At 36.7% G+C, this 19,049-nt stretch overlaps 1 protein-coding gene across 1 annotated transcript in view; it reads right to left on the bottom strand.

The window, feature by feature from the left end:
* chm (lysine acetyltransferase chameau) overlaps positions 1–19,049 on the bottom strand; it is an 853,038-nt gene that overhangs the window by 17,714 nt on the left and 816,275 nt on the right. The gene's annotated exons all lie outside the window — the stretch shown is intronic.

Genomic DNA, 19,049 nt, shown 5'->3' with positions numbered 1-19,049 from the left:
AATGCCTTTGATACTTGTTAGCCAGGACAGGTCCGCTATGACCAAATACAATTCTGGTTTCCACTGTCAGGTGTTCTCATACCTCATGCCACTATAATGCAAACAGAAGCTCTTAAATGCAGAACTCAGCTTTGCCTTTTAAGTAATGAAATGCTGGAAAAACTGTATTTTTTACTTATTTTATGTCTCTATTTTGTTGCTCACGAAACAACAGTAACAGAGTTGAGTTAATAACTGAATGTTATTATTGATAATACATTTAGCATCTTTTATTGTAGTTCAGTTCAATACACATAATATAATAATGTAACAAGAATACACAGCAATAACTTTGAAGCCAATGAACATATTTTTATTAATAATTGATTAAATGGCGATCTTACTCGTGTTAATTGTATAAGTATGTGCGGCTTACAGCTGTTTCGGTGCTTCTTCACACCATCCTCAGAGCCTACTAGATCTCGGCGGCATCTTGAACTTCGCTGCCTGTTGTGTGGGTGCGTTCGATTGTTGAAAAGTGTTGAAATGTGATGTCAAATAGTATGTGTTATGAAATTGATCTGTGTGTTAAGAATTTGATCAGGGTGTGTTTTAATGTGTCTGTATATTTCATATTGTTCTAGTGTGTTGAGGTTTTGGTTTTTGGGTTGCATGTGTAGGATTTCCATGTCTATATTTATGTTATTGTATGTGTGGTTAGCATTAGTTATGTGTTCGGCATATGTAGATGTATTGTGTCCTCTGCTTATTGCTTTAATGTGTTCTTTGTATCGAGTTTGGAATGATCTGCCTGTCTGTCCAATGTAGAAACTGTCGCAACTATTGCATGTGAGTTTGTATACTCCTGTGTGGTTGTATTTATTTGTTTGTGTTGTTTGTGTGTTGAGATGTCTTTGTAGTGTGTTTTCTGTTCTGTATGCTATGTTGTATTTCTGTTTTCTGAATGAGGATGCGATCTTGTGTGTGTTTTTGTTTTCGTATGTTAGTGTGATGTATTTCTTATGTTCTTGTGTTTGTGTTGTAATTTGTGTGTTTTTGTGTTTGTTGAGTTTTTGTTTTGTCTTCCTTATGATGTTGTCTATTATGTTTGGGTTCAACATGGAATATTTTTATTGTTTGCTTTGTGACATTAACAGATGTTGGGGGTTTTGTTACGCATTTTCTGTATGTGCACCTGTGGTTGCCCGTGCAATGTCTAATCCAAAGTCAATTTCGTTCCAAGTTTTTTTAAGCATAACTGTTGTGATCGTAGAAATGATATTTCTTATTCTTACACGTAAGACCAGGAGATTCGCTACGGGTGTTCTATAGAAGTTTTCCTTTACGTAGCCCCACATAAAGAAATCTACTGGTGTTAAATCTGGCGACCTCGGAGGCCAAGGAATTGAACCATCTCTGCCGATCCATCGTCCAGGAAAAGTCATCAAGAAAGTGTCTTACTTGGAGAGACCAATGAGGGGGCGCCCCAACTTGTTGAAACAAGATATTTGATAGTTGCACAATTTGAGGTGGAACCATAGCCGAATATCGCCTGTAGAAGGTACATGACGAGTATTGTAGATTTTCCTATAATTTCTTTCAACCTGTGTTGTTGAATTAGTCTGAATTAGCCATTCTACACAACGAGCTTTCTGTTCTAAATTCGCCATTTTCAGAAAAAAATGTGACATACCGGGGGGGGGGGGAAGTGGACATATGGCTCAAGCAACAATGACTATTGCCAATGAATAAAATCTCCCAACTTTTGTTAACATCTTACAATAACCATAATTCTATTATTCTGATAATGTTATTACTTATTAGATATTTTGACATTATTTTGTTACATTATTTTACGTACACCGTGTATTTTATGAGGCATTAGTTTACTTAGTACCTGCTGTAAAATCTACTCTAAAATTCTTTGTAGAAATCTGCAACACAGAATGGATTCAGAAAAGGACGCTCTTATACTGATGCAACTTTCTGTCTTAAGTACCGTATTAATAGAAAAAAGGCGTGAGTTTAATTTATTAAAAAGCTCATATTTTAGATTATGAAAAAGTTTAATATCCTTAAAGTAACAAATAACTTTCATCAGACTATGGTGGGTTATGTGAAACCCTAGAAGAAAAAGAGGCGTCTGCATTGTTCAGCGGTTGAAATTCAACTGACAAAACACACTAGAAGAAATAATCTGAAGGTACACAGAGACTCAATTTGCCATCGTAAATCTTCTAGTCAGAAATTGGTGCAACATATGAGCTGGAGTTCGAAAAACACCACCATAGTAACGCAGGGTTAATAACGTAATTCTGCTTCCTTTTCACCATAGTTAGGTAAGGTATTGATTGTAAACTGTTCAAATTTTAGACAAATTTTAATTTCAGTTCAGCAAGTTATTAAATATCAAAGTTGAACTATTAAATTTATGGGTTCTGCTTACCCCTGTTTACTTGAATATGAAAAAGCGGTAAGAAAATGATAACTACGCCTAATTAACGATCCTTTTAAACTAAAGACATGATTCAAGATCAGCGGTATGATTGAAGTACGTAATGGAGTCGTGGTGAAACAGGAATTGGCAAAGAAATGCATTTCTTTTCTTACCGTTATAGTTCGTCCATAAATGTCTTCTATTTTATGGTCTGATGTTTTATGAATGATCGTACTACGAAACGCCTGTCAGATTAGACTATACGCACGCCTATCGATCACACGTACTTGTTAACTTTGCAGGAAGTTCACTTGTCAACATATAACTTAATGGAAGGATTCACTGATGCTGAATTAGCCGATCATTTTAATGTACGCAACAGCAGGAGAATCTTCAAACGTGACAGTGAACAAGAGAGCTCTATGGGGGAAGATTCCCAAATCGTCGGACTCCAAAGTAGACTAATGATCGTTGCTCCGCAACAAAGACTCCGTGGTACAGGATCTCTTCGTCCTCAGAACGAGGGTCGTGATGTTGCAGAGCTACGGCGACAAGAATAAATTATGATAAAACTGCTGACAGGATACCCACTGTAAGCACAAGAAGCTTAGTTTACTGGAGTGTGGATCATACGTTGCGTGGACATTACCTAAGAAGTAGGAGATTACCCACGGAGAGCACCTGGTTCTTAGAACTGTGTGAAAATTATGCAGTTTCTCCTCGTAAGATTTTTGGTTACCGAACTGATTTATCATCTATTACGCAGAAAGGAACTACACGTCATTAATCGGGATAGATTTCAACAGAGATTTTCCAATCTGTGAACAGGGGTCTTCGGGGAAGAAGTGTGTCGACTTCAGTTGCCCGCAACACTAAAGAGGTGTGGAATGTCTTTTTACGCTATCAGACCTTCTGGTCAAAGTTCCACTATGGATACGTAAAGAGATGTGGTTTATGCGTGACGGGACACCTACTCATGTCAATAGAGAAGTTCGCCGATGTCTAAATCGTGATTTTTCGAATCAGTGGATTGGTCCGGGAATTAGTGTCGTTTAGCCAGCGAGATCTCCCTACCCCCGTTTTATATCCGTTAGATTTCTACTTGTGGGGGTGTCTCAAAAAATTAGTTTATCAAGTGGAAATTAACGCTAAAGGTATACCCAAACAAAGATGTCATTGCAACAATCAGAGTTCACGCAAAAATGGGGAGGGGGGGGCAAATGAGAGGAGCTTATTATCGACGTATGGAGGCCTGCTGTCGAGCTGATGAAAGATATTTCGAGCACTTTCTCCGATTCCCTTCGTCTGTTTTTTTATATATATTGTAATAGCAACAATTTTTAAATGTATATTCCTTTTAATTTCTTGAGACAGTTTGAAAAAAATGAATACCATATCACTTATAAAGTCATTCCTTACATTCTGATCATTTAATTACTTTTAATGCCTTTGTTTTATAGCAGTCTACCTTCCTTACGAAAATAAAAATGTAGCAGTTCTCTAAATTCGAACGTTTTACAGTACAAAATGAATAATGAATTTAATCTCATATGTCAATGTAAAATGTATCACAAAACCTCTTTGTGTTTGGATATGCGTTAAATTATTTGATTATCTGTTACGATACAATGGATCGTTATGGCAAGCTTGCGCTAGAGACTGCCACCACAAGCCTGGACCTTGCGTAGATAGCCAGGTGTTAGTAGGAAAAAACAAATATGACATTTTTTCACACCTAAAATTAACTTCTAAGTTGAGAAAATTTTTATATAATGTGATTCAGTACATTAATGTTGTCACGTGTACCCCATACAAGCTTACATCCTGCTATCTATGCCATTTTATTTATTGAAGTATGAGTAGGTCTAAGATGAGAAAGGAGAAAGACCAAAAAAGAAAAGAAATGAGAAGAAAATAGTTTGTGTGATAACAGATAGGATTAAAGCTACTGTACAATTCCATGTACTGCCACTCCAATAGAAGGAACTGTTGTTTCTGCATGAAGACAGGAACAAAGACATTGAGGAGGGGCTAACTTTGGAATAAGTCATTTATTGGCTTAACTCTGGACTGCTCACCCTGTTTTGGACATGATTACTGCCCACCTGGGGTATAATGTCACACCATGACTTTCCCCTCCCCCCTCCTTCTACCACAGGTAATTAAAACTTTTAGGGTGCTATTCATAGACATTTCGCTAGCCCGCGCTACGAGCGTGCTAAACTAGCTTCGGCTATCGACTGATTACTTGTACAGGATTCATATCATATCATATCGCTAACACTGGTTCATGAATACGAAAAACGTTAGTTAGCTGATCATCCACCGGAAGCCCGCGCTAAGAATGTCTATGAATATGGTCCCTACTGTCGTTGAATAGCCCAAGATATTATTAGATTATTAGACTAAACTACAGAAGAAAATAGTCATATGGGGTGACGCGTCATTCCGGGGAGCATTGCAGGGTTAAATAAGCAATGCAAAATGTCAGCTAATTATTCTTTACATTACAAGAAGACATTAGGTGGATTTTGCACACGCACACAAGGAAATACTAGAAAGTAAGTACGGTACTGCACAGTGCACGAGGACGAAGTTATAGACGTGCCGGTAATAAAATAATCATCAGCAGTACGGGTCTTGACAGCGATCGCGACGAGAGCTGCAGTTTTGTAGCTTTATCGGAAACTTCTAAATAGGTGGAACGACACAAGTTTCATTAATACTATCAGCTAGAACAACTCCATTCCACATTTCTAATTAATACAGATGCAACAACTTCATTCCAAATTTCATCTGTAATCCTCCACTTCGCGGTTTTCTTGTACTCATGATTTCAAAAAAGAGCCGAGAATGCGGACCTAGGAACTGGAACGTACTGTACATCGGTATTCCTTTGATTTAGTGCTCAATTATGCCTTTGCTGTTTTGTTTATTTGTTTATCTGTCTGTCCGTCGACAGATTAAGATATATCATGACCATCGAGTTCTCATTTAACATTTTACATCTTTGTCATTCGCATTAGGTGTTATAAAATTAATTGAAAACGGGATTTTTCATCTCACAAAAATTTCCAGAGCGACCCCGGGGTTCACATGTCTTCTACTTCCCGAATTAAGGAGCATAGTTCTACCTTCCTGTCTCCTGCAGGCAGCCCAGTAACGCTTGTGAACATATTACTTTTATCTTCTACCGAAATTCTCTTATAGGCTACAAAGTGATTACAGTTTCTCTTTATATGAAACTAAGCAATTCCTTGTATCCGCCTGGGATCAAAGCTAGTCACTTGTACACCACACAGTGCTACCAATTACTGGGTGGGCCAGCACAGCAGTTATGAATGGAAGAAACTGCGTATCCAGGAGACGGCATTCCTATTACATTCCACCATATAATACTGAGGCGGGGATGACCTTCAAACCATTAAGATTTCCCGGCGCGGCCGAGCTTCTACCTGCTGTAGCGCGCTATCCCATTGGGCGAAAAAAATGTTAGATCCCAAGCGAGATCCCCTTACACAAGGGAACTTCCTGAGGCTCTGGTAGTTTTCCGCAGCAGAAAAAATATCATTCATTTTCTGTAGCGTTAGTTAATAATAATCGATTCGATGTCTCTTTTATAGAGAAAATGTTTCGTCCAAATTTAAGTATCAATTAACAATGTTTCATTTACAGTTTATACTTAAAAGAGACACCTATTAGAATATATAATGATTAAAATTAAGTAGTTGCAATCATCATCATCATCATCATCATCATCATCATCATCTTCTTCTTGTCTTCCTCCTGCCAATTCTCGTCCTCTATCATAAGGTTTCAACTTGTACTTCTTTCTTTATAATATAAGGTTACACTTTTTGTTACTATAAAATCAACAAAGCTTTTCAACGTTTTACAGAAGCGTTTATCAACAATAATCTCTCTAGAGGTTTTGATTTATCTAGAGAAAATCAAAACTCGAGTGGGATTTAATTGACCATTATACGATGAGAAGAAAGTATATAAAGATTAGAAAAAATAAAGTACTCTAATACAATAAAATATTAATTGACTTACTAAAATTCTATTTCACTAAAGTTAGCTTCACCAAAATGTTTGAACCGAGCCGACATTTTCAGTTGACAATCCATGCGGGAAACAAATGACGATCGCAAAGCATGTTTTATAGTACCGTAAAAGAATTTGCATTTTGAAATGTTGCCAAACAAAGAAACAATGCTAGGGAAGTGATAAAAACTAACAAATGCTAGGAAAGTGATAAAATTGTAGCGATAAACAGCCACGATTTCTTGAAACACGTCCTTCCGTACAGTTTTATTGGTCAAAAGTGGTGTGACGTAGTAAAAGTGAAATAGAATAATTATAATCGAAGTTAACTATATTTTCTTCTAGTTCCTTCTCTTTCTTTGTGCCTCCAAGTTGCACTATGTCAGAATTAAGAGAGAGTGTAAGTTTAGACAACGTGGTTCAATAAATAATTATTTTAATTGAAAGTAGGTTTTCTTTTTGTAGTTCTTGTGTATTTTAGACTTTCATCACTTTTTATGGAGAAACTGTCACGCCTTCAGCTTTTTTCTTTATCTTTCTGAATGTCTTTCCATGCTATGAGCACTGACAATAGCTATTCACAAAATGCGGTTTGTTGATATTAATGAAATGAGACCATTCCAACATAACCACTTGATATTTATTCTATTGACCCTTGTATTTTACATCCTTTTCTCGCGTCTTCTTTTTGTTCACTACGTCCGAATTGGTAGTGATAAGTACCGAGAGGAACTACACAAATTATGCTTATGCCGATTGTAGTGCCAAATTAAGCCGGTCCCACAACCCGCCGCACCACGCATTTCTCTCCAGTGAACAAGTTCCAAATACGGTACTATACCTCTGGTGGTGGTCTGTCGTACCTCAAATATCTTCCCGAGTCAGTCCCGGTCAAGGTAAGAACGTTGTGCCATGGTCCGGGGATCTCATTCCTCTCTAGATATTTTTCAGTCGACTAGAACCACCATCACTGCCATCTACTAATCTCTGGACGAACTATAAGGAACACCAACCAAGGTGGATGATCAAGACGACGTCGAACATACTCAAGTACGTGCCCTTATTTTTCAAAGTGGAAAAACCTTGAGAAAAATCGTTACAACCTTGGCGTTGTCCACTAAAAATAAAACTCCATCACCGGGATTTGAACTCGGATCCGCGATCGTTATAAGTTAACTCTATGCCAATTGAGGTACGAAGGCGGCTCATTACGTCTACATGCCCACACTTTTAACAAAAGTAGTTATTTTTAAATGAATGATGAATCCAGAAGTTGCATAACTCTACAAATTTCCACTTTTCTGTAATTTGAAACCCAGATATACGACAGATTATACGTGCCATTACATATGTATAAATTTTCATAATACGCTATTAATTTTGAATAGGAAATTATTAATTTTTATAAAGTCGGCTTATACTTAAGCAATGTACAATGGAAACATTGGATAATATTTATCCAGGCGAGATTCCAACCCAAAACAGTAGTTGTCATGCAGCTGATCAATATTAATGCCCGATTTCTGGTACACCTCAGTTCACTCTCAGTTACTTAACTGCTCTTATAAATTTAACTATACTGATAACTTTCATGAGTTTCCGGAAAGTTAAATGTAGATTTATAAGCGCTTGTAACTAACAGTTGAGGTAACTTCATGTACAGTTTCTCTACTAGTATTTTGTTAGTGACTTTTTTTTTAGTTATTTATAGTTACTTTTGTTTGCTAAAGTTTTCAGTAGTAATATGGCTGATAGGTACACAGTGAGCTCTATACTAGTAGATGCAAGGTCTTTTAATTAAAGAACCGTGTACATGTAGGGCCCTACACTTCCATCTCAGTCGTAATATGATTAAAACGCAATAATTGTTGGTATTTGGCGTGATCATCGAGGTAAATAATACTAGTGGAGAGAGGACTAGAATAACCTCTGCTACAAAACTGCATCCATAGTCAGTTGTGCTGGCGATGGTAGCCATATTTAAACATATAGCAATATTTTACATTCGTCCATATGAATTCTGTCGTCTTCAAATGGATTTTTCGGAACCCCATTGGCACTGGTAGAGCACTCAAGAATAAAATATCCCTTGACTCACGACATAGAATCTGAAGTTTATGACGAAAATTAAGTTTGAGATATTCGAAACTATCCTTACAAACTCACATTATTATCGTAATATGTTGTAGAAAGGAGAACATTTACCGTAAGTTACGTAAATACAACACCAAATTTTTAAAACTATATCGATAATATAATAAATTAATTCATTGTAGTCTATATTATTATTTAGTATCAGTTATTATAGTTTATGAAACAGTAATGTAGTAGCGCCGCATGTCGGTATTTGTTCGAATCACTACTGACAGCCATGTAACTACAGACCGGGGCACAGTTACCAGTTGAAGCAAAGATAACTAAAAATGATGATAACTGTTGTTTTGGAAACTCATTTTAAACATATCAGCACGTAAAATCGTAGATAACTCTGTATGTACAGGTAACTGTCATTCCAGAAACCGGGCATAAGAATGTTTTGGATATCACAGTACTTGTGTTTCGTATGTGAAAAGAAATTATGTGTAGGCCTATATGAAGGGTTCTATACACGTTAGCTTATCCGGAGAAAAGATAGAGCTTAATGTAATGAAGCAGGGGAAGTCATGCTAGTAAATACGATATCTATGACAGTATCGTGGGTACGCCTTAAGGTAGGAACTTCAAACTCTTGTACACCGAGCTTACCTAACGGCCTTGGAAAACAATGGAAAAATAGATGTAAGGTCAAGAGACAAAGATCATGATCTCTTACACAAGAAAAAATATTCACTAGAACTTTCTCGATTAACACACTTTTCGCTCAAGAAACAGTTTAATAGCGTCTTTCCTTCGATTAAGTAATTTCTTCCACGCACTAAAAATCCGCTATGACCTTGTTCACAATAATTAGCCGGAAGTTTCATATCAGATGAATATTTCACCAAGTTTTGCATCTGGGGAGTATTTCTTCGCGCTCCGTTCTTAGATCTGCTTGGTTCTTGTACAGTAGAAGCTATCAAGTACCGGTATGACATAAACCTACTTTCTGCTATTTTATTGCTGAAAATTTTAAGTGTGCTTCTTGAAAAACATCGTAGCAGTCTTAAGAAATATGACTTCCTCTCTCCAAGAATTTTTGTCTTATGGCTAATACGAATCATTATCAAATAAAACCCGTTTTCCCCAATTCACGTGTGTCTTGTCCTTATAGTTTAGATCTTGTGGGATGTGGCATGATAGTCGCCTTGCGTAGAGGAATCGATAACAGTTTGCAGTTTGTTTCTATAGGCTACACAGGAAATACGTGGCGCCTGTTAACATGTCTAGTGTTATTCAAAATCCGACCATAGTTGAGCAGCGAGAGATGATTCATTTATTAAGAACAGAAGGCTCTGGGCCATCCATCTTACAGTCCCGATTTGTCACCATGTGACTTTCATTTGTTCGGGTATGACTTTCATTTGTTCGGGTCTTTAAAGAACGCTCTAAATGGGGCACAGATGATAAATTGAAGGTCGTAGTACTGAAATGGCTAAAGGAGTAGCCAAGGTCTTTTTCTTTTTCACTGACACCCCCCCCCCCCACAAAATGGGACGCCTGTTTGAATTGCTATGGAGACTTCATCTAGGGAAACCTACTGGATGCATATATTCAAACATTGATTTTTTTTATATCTATCATAATTCTTCATTCATTCAGTGTTCTGCCCAAGGGCAGGTCTTTCACTGCAAACCCAGCTTTCTCCAATCTTTTTTTATTTTCTGCCTTTCTCTTTGTCTCCTCATACGATCCATATATCTTAATGTCGTCTATCATCTGACATCATCTGCCCCGAAATCTTCTCCCGTCCACCATTCCTTCCAGTGCATCCTTCAGTAGCCAGTTCTTCTCAGTGACCCAACCAATAACCTTTTCCTCTTCCTGATAATTTTCAGCATCATTCTTTCTTCAGGCACTCTTTCCAACATAGCTTCATTTCTTATCCTGTCTATCCACTTCACACGTTCCATTCTTCTCCATATCCTTAATACCTTAAATAAAAATTATAAACCGGCTCGAATGGGTTTTACTTCATAATGCCTCGTAATAATAATAATAATAATAATAATAATAATAATAATAATAATAATAATAATACAAATGTCCATTTTACTTTTATTATTAGTACATAAATTAAGAAGACCTATGTGATGATGCAAAAATTACAATTGATATTTTCATGGACATAGATTTCTTGTATTTACCTTAACAGAGAACATGATTTTTGGAATATAATCGGTCTGTTTAGTCATGTTTCCAAGTACCTGATGGACATTATGTTCAATGTTCATGACTGAATTCACCCGCGAATGATTCATGTGAAATACAGAATGTTAAAAAAAACATCAAAACAAGAAAATAATTTCTAATAAACATGAGTCCTACAACACATACTTTCTGAGATCTGAACACTTGTTCATAGGAGGTGCTCAGTGTGACGTCCATTCATGGCAATGCATTCCTCTGCCCTTCGGCGTAAGGAATCACGCACTCTTTGAAATTAACCTCGTTCCTTCATGTGTCCTCATAACCAAAAGTCTAGGGGATTTAGGTTTGGGTAACGAGCAGGTCAAGGTGTGGGGCTTCCCCGACCAATCCAGCGGTCCTGAAATGTCAGCGTCAGGTGTTCACGTACAGTTGCTAAAAGAAAAAGTGGCCGCTTATTTTCTTGTTTCGTTGCATGCAATCACCTCCTAAAATATGGATACTTTTTTTTAACACCCTGTATAATAAGAAAAATGGAAGCCTCTATTCATTTAGATACCAAATACAAAATACTAAACATACTGCTTACTCAAACTGATTCTAACAGCTTCTTTCTTAGATATAAGATACTATACACGGTTTGTAGGATTCTAGTTTATTCGTCAGTTAGGCCTACAGTAGTAGAGAAGTTTTTTTGTTATGATTCTGTGTTACATATGCCTGGTCTTAGACAGAGAATTCCGACATAAGAAATTTTGTGACTTCAGAAGAGAAAGAGGTTTTCAAGACTTGTGTCCAAGTACAACTTTACAAACATTCAGTTAATTTAGTACCTGTTTTAATTGTCACGTAAAATGTATAATTAAGGCGTAATTGTCCTTTAATGAACCCATCTTTTTTCCTTTGTCATTATATGGAGTATAGCTAAGGTATGCTGATACTGTAAAAGCGAATTAAGAGACTTCAACGAAACTACATTTTTAGAATTTCTCATTTCGAAAACATGGTTTTCCACATGTCATATTTTTGCCTGTATGTCCGTTATTATTAAACTATTGCACGATTATTCATTCATATTCAATTTCAGAGCCCATCATCATTGTTATCGTGATCGTGATCATCATAATCATAATCATAATCATCAACATTATCATAATCATCTACTGCATGGTAGGCCTCTTCCAATTCAGAAGCCATTTTGCCACCGGTGTCGTGGTCTACAGACATATCATTTTCCTTTAACTTTATGTTGATATATGTAGCTTTTTAAAATCTATTAGAAGTCACTCTCTGAAGAGGAAAGCAAAGACTACATTAACTTAAGAAAAACCGCTATTGTAAACGAGAATTTTCCAATTCTGGCACAGAGAATAATAATATTGTGAAACAGTAATTTATTATTTTGTTGAGATTTTGAAATAGAGACATGAAGCTGTAAGAATCTTTCTATTATTATTATTTTTTTTTTTTGCTCAAATCTTGTTTAGCTGTTTTTTGAGTGTGTTAAAGTTACTGCATTGTGAAAAATATCTATTTAATGAGGCCTTTTGTTGATTTCCCCATTCTCTGTTCTTGTTTATTGTCACTATAATCTTCTGCCAGTCTTCTATTTACCATAATTAGATGACTAGCTGATCTCCAAGGTAAGTACTTGTTGAAATTGAGTACAGTACGATTATTTAGTCCTGATAGTCATCGACAATATGCGCCTGGGTCAGGCGAGTCCATTAAGTTACGCCAAGGTGTGTTCGGGTTAGTCAGTCGCTTGCATTCAGAGCGATCGGATGTCACGCGTGCGGTAAAGCGATATGTTTCCAGTACAGTTAAGCTGCACTGCATTTCTTTACTGACCGTTCGCTCTTATCTCTACTCCCTAGCTCTCTCCACTACTCTTATTACTTCCCCTCTTTCGGGTCGCCAAGCTATTAGGACTAAATAATCGGTCTGTACTGTAATCCCCCGTATTCGCGGGTACGCAAAACCGCGGATAAATAATAGCGAATCCTATAAATTAGTTATTTTTCGATACATACCTACGATATAGTTTAATTGACAAATTACAAACACTAAGACATTAGGAGAAGTAAATATTCTTCTTCTTCTTCTTCTTCTTCTTCTTCTTCTTCTTTCTATTACATATTAAGCCTGTTGCCCTGTTACGGTCTCACTCCATCGTTTCAACGGACGGCCCAAAGATCTTGTTCCTAAAGGGTGGTAACAATAATAATGATAATGATTAACTTACTTCTGATTGAGGTGCTGGCTGATATGGTCATCTATTATTAATAGACAGTACAACTCGACGATATGTGTTGGAGGAAGAACAAATTGAATCAGTCGTTTTAGAAAAGACTTTAGTCTGAAAACACAACAGCAATCAGTTCTCCATAAAAATGGCCTAATTTCAGGAATTGGGCCCTTTCAAATGTGCTGTGAAACTTGTGCAGCTTCTGTACATGTTAATGAATCCATGGAATAATGCCATTTCTTAGCAGAAAGATGTATTCAAGTACAGTATGACGAATACAATATATTGCGTTTTAACTGACTAGAGCCGTTCTAAAATGACTGATTCAATTGTATGTATACAATGTGAAGTCTGATTAGTGTAATATGTTACTAGGCAACGATGTATGCAAAGGAGAGGGAAAGGAACTGACTACCCTACCCCATATCTTCTGTCTTAGTTGCCTTATGAATGATTAGTTATTTATGTCACGAAGTTCAGACCTATCTTCGGACAGTTGAGTAAACAACATCAATAATAATAATAATAATAATAATAATAATAATAATAATAATAATAATAATAATAAATAAGTTGTATATTGTTACACTTGCGAACACGCGAGCTCGCCGTCTAGATTTCCTATAAGACTCTTCAGATTAAGAAGCTAAGTGTTAAATTACATAAAAAATGTCGCCGAAGTTAACCGAGGAAACAGATTCCACGGATAAAGAGGAATTACTGTACTGTGAGGACTTCTTGTGGCCCCGAGGCAACATTATAGCTGTGAAGTTTCAACAAGGGCCACAAAAGCAGCAGTATTGTCCGGTTTTGGGCGTTTGCTCTAGGAGGGAAACCTGTCCTAAAATAAACGTTACGTGTGTCCTTCAAAAAGAAACTGCAAAGGGCTTCTTTTAATTACAAAGATCTTGCCATCAGTGATTGTAGTTTCTGTAATAGAAGCAACTTACTTACTTACAAATGGCTTTTAAGGAACCCGAAGATTCATTGCCGCCCTCACATAAGCCCGCCATCGGTCCCTATCCTGTGCAAGATTAATCCAGTCTCTATCATCATATGCCACCTCCCTCAAATCCATTTTAATATTATCCTCCCATCTACGTCTCGGCCTCCCCAAAGGTCTTTTTCCCTCCGGTCTCCCAACTAACACTCTATATGCATTTCTGGATTCACCCATACGTGCTACATGCCCTGCCCACCTCAAACGTCTGGATTTAATGTTCCTAATTATGTCAGGTGAAGAATACAATGCGTGCAGTTCTGCGTTGTGTAACTTTCTTCATTCTCCTGTAACTTCATCCCGCTTAGCCACAAATATTTTCCTAAGCACCTTATTCTCAAACACCCTTAACCTATGTTCCTTTCTCAGAGTGAGAGTCCAAGTTTCACAACCATAAAGAACAACTGGTAATGTAACTGTTTTATAAATTCTAACTTTCAGATTTTTTGACAGCAGACTAGATGACAAAAGCTTTTCAACCGAATAATAACAGGCATTTCCCATATTTATTCTGCGTTTAATTTCCTCCCGAGTGTCACTTATATTTGTTACTGTTGCTCCAAGATATTTGAATAGAAGCAACAGTCAACGAAATTATTGACTATATGACGCAGAATAAAGAATCTCTCTATTACAATTCTCTATCTTGTTGAGATCACATGAAGTCTTAAAGTCTTAAATTCGTGGCAGGACTGTAATACAAAGAGACAGGGTTGTTAAGACACTCCGCTAGTCAGGCAGGGTGTGTAAAATTGATGAGAGCGTGGTGGTGCCACCCCTGGGAGGCGCGTGACACTTTAATGAGGCTGCACGCGGCAGGATTGACATGTTGTGCCTCGTCGCTTAAATTGTTAAGAGCGGACATCAACAGGAAAGGGCGGCGGATCGAATCCAGTGTGCGGAGTGGACTGTCAGATTTTAAATAAGTGGATTCGATAGTCTTTATTTCTTTGATTTGACAACAGCCCTTCAGAACCTAACCTCCCTTAAGATTCCCTTGTCTTATATGAGTAGAAAAGGTTTCTTTGTTTTATCAAATGTCAGGTTTAATCAGCCGTGTGTACTTAACTGAACATTACTGCGGCGGATTTAATTGTGTGAGCTTCGGTGGTATGCAGTGACGGTTCTCCATTAAGGGGTTAGATACAGCTTACAGCAGTAAAATTTTTGGAAATATTCAACATGTTTTTCCTCTATTACTGTATCTTGTACAATAATGGAAAGTAGTATGTGTAAAACACTGTCCTTCTGCTATATGAAAATATATATATATATATATATATATATATATATATATATATATATATATTTACGATTAAAAAATACATTTTTTTTTTTTTTCAAAATTCAGTTCACTGTGCAGTGATGAAGTGTTTCCACATAACTCAAAAACTATCCAACATTCTGTGATGACATTTTTATGTGTATTTATGCATGTGATATCTACAATATGATGCAAGATCACTTCTCTATCTATAATAGATTGTCTGATAACAAATAAATTCATTTAAAAATGGTCAAATATCAGTATTTTCTTCTAAAACAGAATAAAAAAATATAATTTATTAAGGAATATAGTTGAAAGAGCATGATATTGTAAACATGAGTTTCAGCAATAAAATAAAAGAGAGAGAACATCAGAAAGTTAACAAGTTTATGAGTTATGGGGAAAACTCTTCATCACTGCACAATGAACTGCCACCATTTTGAATTTTGAAAAAAAAAATTTTTTTAATCGTATTTTTCCCTCCCCATATAGCAGAAGGACAGTGTTTCACACATTGAAATTTTCATTGTTGTACAAAACACAGTAATGGAGGGAAAAAATGTTAAATATTTCCAAAAATTTTACTGTTGTAAGCTGTAACTAACCCCTTAATGCGTTTGAATCGCTGAGTCATCTATTTTGTTTATATAAAAAAAATGTTATGTTTTATTTAACGACGCTCGCAACTGCAGAGGTTATATCAGCGTCGCCGGATGTGCCGGAATTCTGTCCCGCAGGAGTTCTTTTACATGCCAGTAAATCTACTGACATGAACCTGTCGCATTTAAGCACACTTAAATGCCATCGACCTGGCCCGGGATCGAACCCGCAACCTTGGGCAGAGAAGGCCAGCGCTATACCAACTCGCCAACCAGGTTGACTTGTTTATATATATATATATATATATATATATATATATATATATATATATATATATAGACCCTATATATATTTTTTTAGAGTTAATATATTCATTATATCGTTTAATTATTATAATTTTGTATTTTTTTATATTGTCTATTTCCGTTAACACTTTGTTGAAAACTTATTTCCTTGCGTTGTGCCACTTAAGAAACCTATCTTACATTTATTTACCTACAACCACAAGCTATGATACGTTTTCGGAGTACGAGATATAGCACTTCCCAAGAGCGATAAGTTCAACCAGAGGGGGATGAGGAAGTAAGTTGGCAATCCAACCGTAACCGACTCGTTATTAGGTAATGACTATGTTTTTCGGTCAGATAGTGTTCTCAACTTTGGGATTTCTTCGGGTTTCTTCACTTGTTTGAAGTGAGATGTGTTGGCATGCGTGCTATTTCAATTTTTGGCGTCAGTTCATCAGTTATAGCATGGTATGTAGCACTTCGTAATTTGTGACTATAATTATTACTATGTGATGTGTGTGGTTTTTCCTATGATCTTAATTATTTCGTGAATCATTAGGTTGGTGTATAGCGTTTTTTCATAAGTTTATTAAACACTTCAGATACACATAAGAGAGAAGTTAATCATCAACAATATATTCTCCTTCACTATTTACAACTGTCTTCTAACGCTGGAGTAGTTTTTCGATTCCACGCCTGTAGAAATCGCGGGGTTTTGAGTTAAAGAAGTCGTCAAGCCATGTTCGGGGCGCATTTTCATCCGGAAAGGAAGGAAGTTCCTTGAAGGTTGTTCGATAGAGAGCGGAAAAAGTGAAAATCTGAGGGCGCAAGATCAGGTGAATAAGATGGGTGCGGAATGACTTCCCAGCCAAACTCCTGGATAGTGTTTTGTGTCAGGTTAGCAGGGTGCGATCGGGCGTTATCGTGGAGTAGCATCACTTCACGCAGTCTTATTGGTCGTTTTTCTTGGATTGCGTGTGCAAGTCGTCTCAGTTGGTGGCAATAAATGTCGCGCGATGGTGGAATGGTCACAGTTCATCACATTTGCCAGTGGATCATTGTGGATTAATGTGTTTAAACGGTCTTCATCAAACTCCGAAGGTCTTCCTGAACGTGGAGTGTCACTAATGTCAAAACGACCCTCCTTAAAACGAGAAAACCATTTTCTTGCCGTGCTCTCTCCGATAGCATTGTCCGTCTTCAAGGACTGTGGTGCAACGGATTATTATTACTTCACTTATTCTCTGTTACTCCTATTGAAGCACAGAGTATCTGTAAAACATCCCCATCGAGTTTTATTGTTGACCAGTCTCTCCATTCACTCCACATTTCTCCCAATAGCATTTCAATAGCTCTTTCTGAGCAGAAATTCACTCAACAGCAACACAACATTCGTTTCCATTCGTCCAGCGAGGCAAAACAATATTGCTCTGCCACCAAATTGGCAATTGGAATTCCCACTCGTTTCTCGTGTGCGCGCATCTAAAGTAGCTTTTTCAGAAACTCTGCTGTTAAACTGTATATTACGAATGGTAGTGGCATTCGGCGTACAACCTTCACAGCTGAGCGTTGTTTCTCTATATTGAAGAGAAATGTGTGAGAAATAGCACGGAGCATGGTGATGATAATGATGAAGACGACAACATGCAGCAGCGAATCATTTCTGGTGGTCTATCACGTTATTTAAGCCAGATACGTTACTTAGGTGATGGGATTCATCACAGCCATTTCTTAAAAGCTTTGCAGTGGACACAGTAGCTGAGGGGAAATTGTTTCTTAGCAAACTAGCTCATCCTGCTCATTTGACGAATATTTCATTTTCGCTGTCATTTCGTGAACTCTTGATAGACTACTACTACTACTTCTGGTTTCCGAGTTGTATTAACTAAAGAAGCTGTTTTTCTATTCTAATCTTTTTTCACTGCTTTTATTCCAATGAGAATACTAGGTATTGACCTATTCTAAAACCTTTCTGTTTATTTTTTCATTACAAGGTATAAAAAGAAAATACTGCAAAGATCGATTTAAAGATTTGTATGGATACACGTTTAAGCATACTTCATTCTAAAAAAGGGGTTTAGGGCATGCCATCTGTTCGTCTATCTGCATATGCAGGTTGCATTTTGTCCATAGAAGTTAGTTTATCCTAGAGTGATGCATATGAAATAGGTATAGATATATCTAGTACTTCTAGTAAAAAATTAATAGATGTTTATTTAAAATAAAAGTCAAGATTGTCCTAATTAGACCTAACGATTTTATTGTGATTTTTTTTTTTTTTTTTTTTTTTTTTTTTTTTTTAGTATAGACTTACAAATGAAACGATAAAGTTAGTGTCGACGACAAAACTCTTTTCTAAGAGATATTAATTACGAAATATACAGGATCATTTCTACTTTTCATTTCAAATTTTCTAAGCCCAAAACATCTCGGGCTAGGTCATCGAAAGCATGGGGCTCTACCTCCATGCCCCCCAAGTGCCTTCATGGCATGTTACGGGGATACCTTTACCTTTACCTTTTTTACATCAGATCAGATAAGGAAGAGCCGCGGAAAACGAAGAGTGGAGTGTTTCATTGATCAAAGATTAGCATCCTTTGTAAAAGTGTTTGTTAAGTGTGAGTGAACCACTGAAGGAAGGTCCAACATTTTGACATATCGCTGTGGCTACCGGCTTAGCTCAGGCGATAGACACGTTTGCCTGCTGATCCGGAGCTGTCGAGATCCACTACAAATATTTAAATTATTACATCATGTCTTAAACATGTTTGTTAAATCTGCTATCAATAATAAAATAGTCAAAGTTTTATTTTAAAAGAAGCAACGATTTAAAAATATTTTATTTCGATAATTTTAATTTCCGTCTCAAAAATGTATTAAGTTATACAAATTTTGGAATA

This window comes from Periplaneta americana, chromosome 15 (assembly GCF_040183065.1).
Source record: "Periplaneta americana isolate PAMFEO1 chromosome 15, P.americana_PAMFEO1_priV1, whole genome shotgun sequence".
NCBI lineage: Eukaryota > Metazoa > Arthropoda > Insecta > Blattodea > Blattidae > Periplaneta > Periplaneta americana.
The sequence above is the reverse complement of the archived record's forward strand: the minus strand, read 5'-3'. Positions and strand labels throughout refer to the sequence as shown.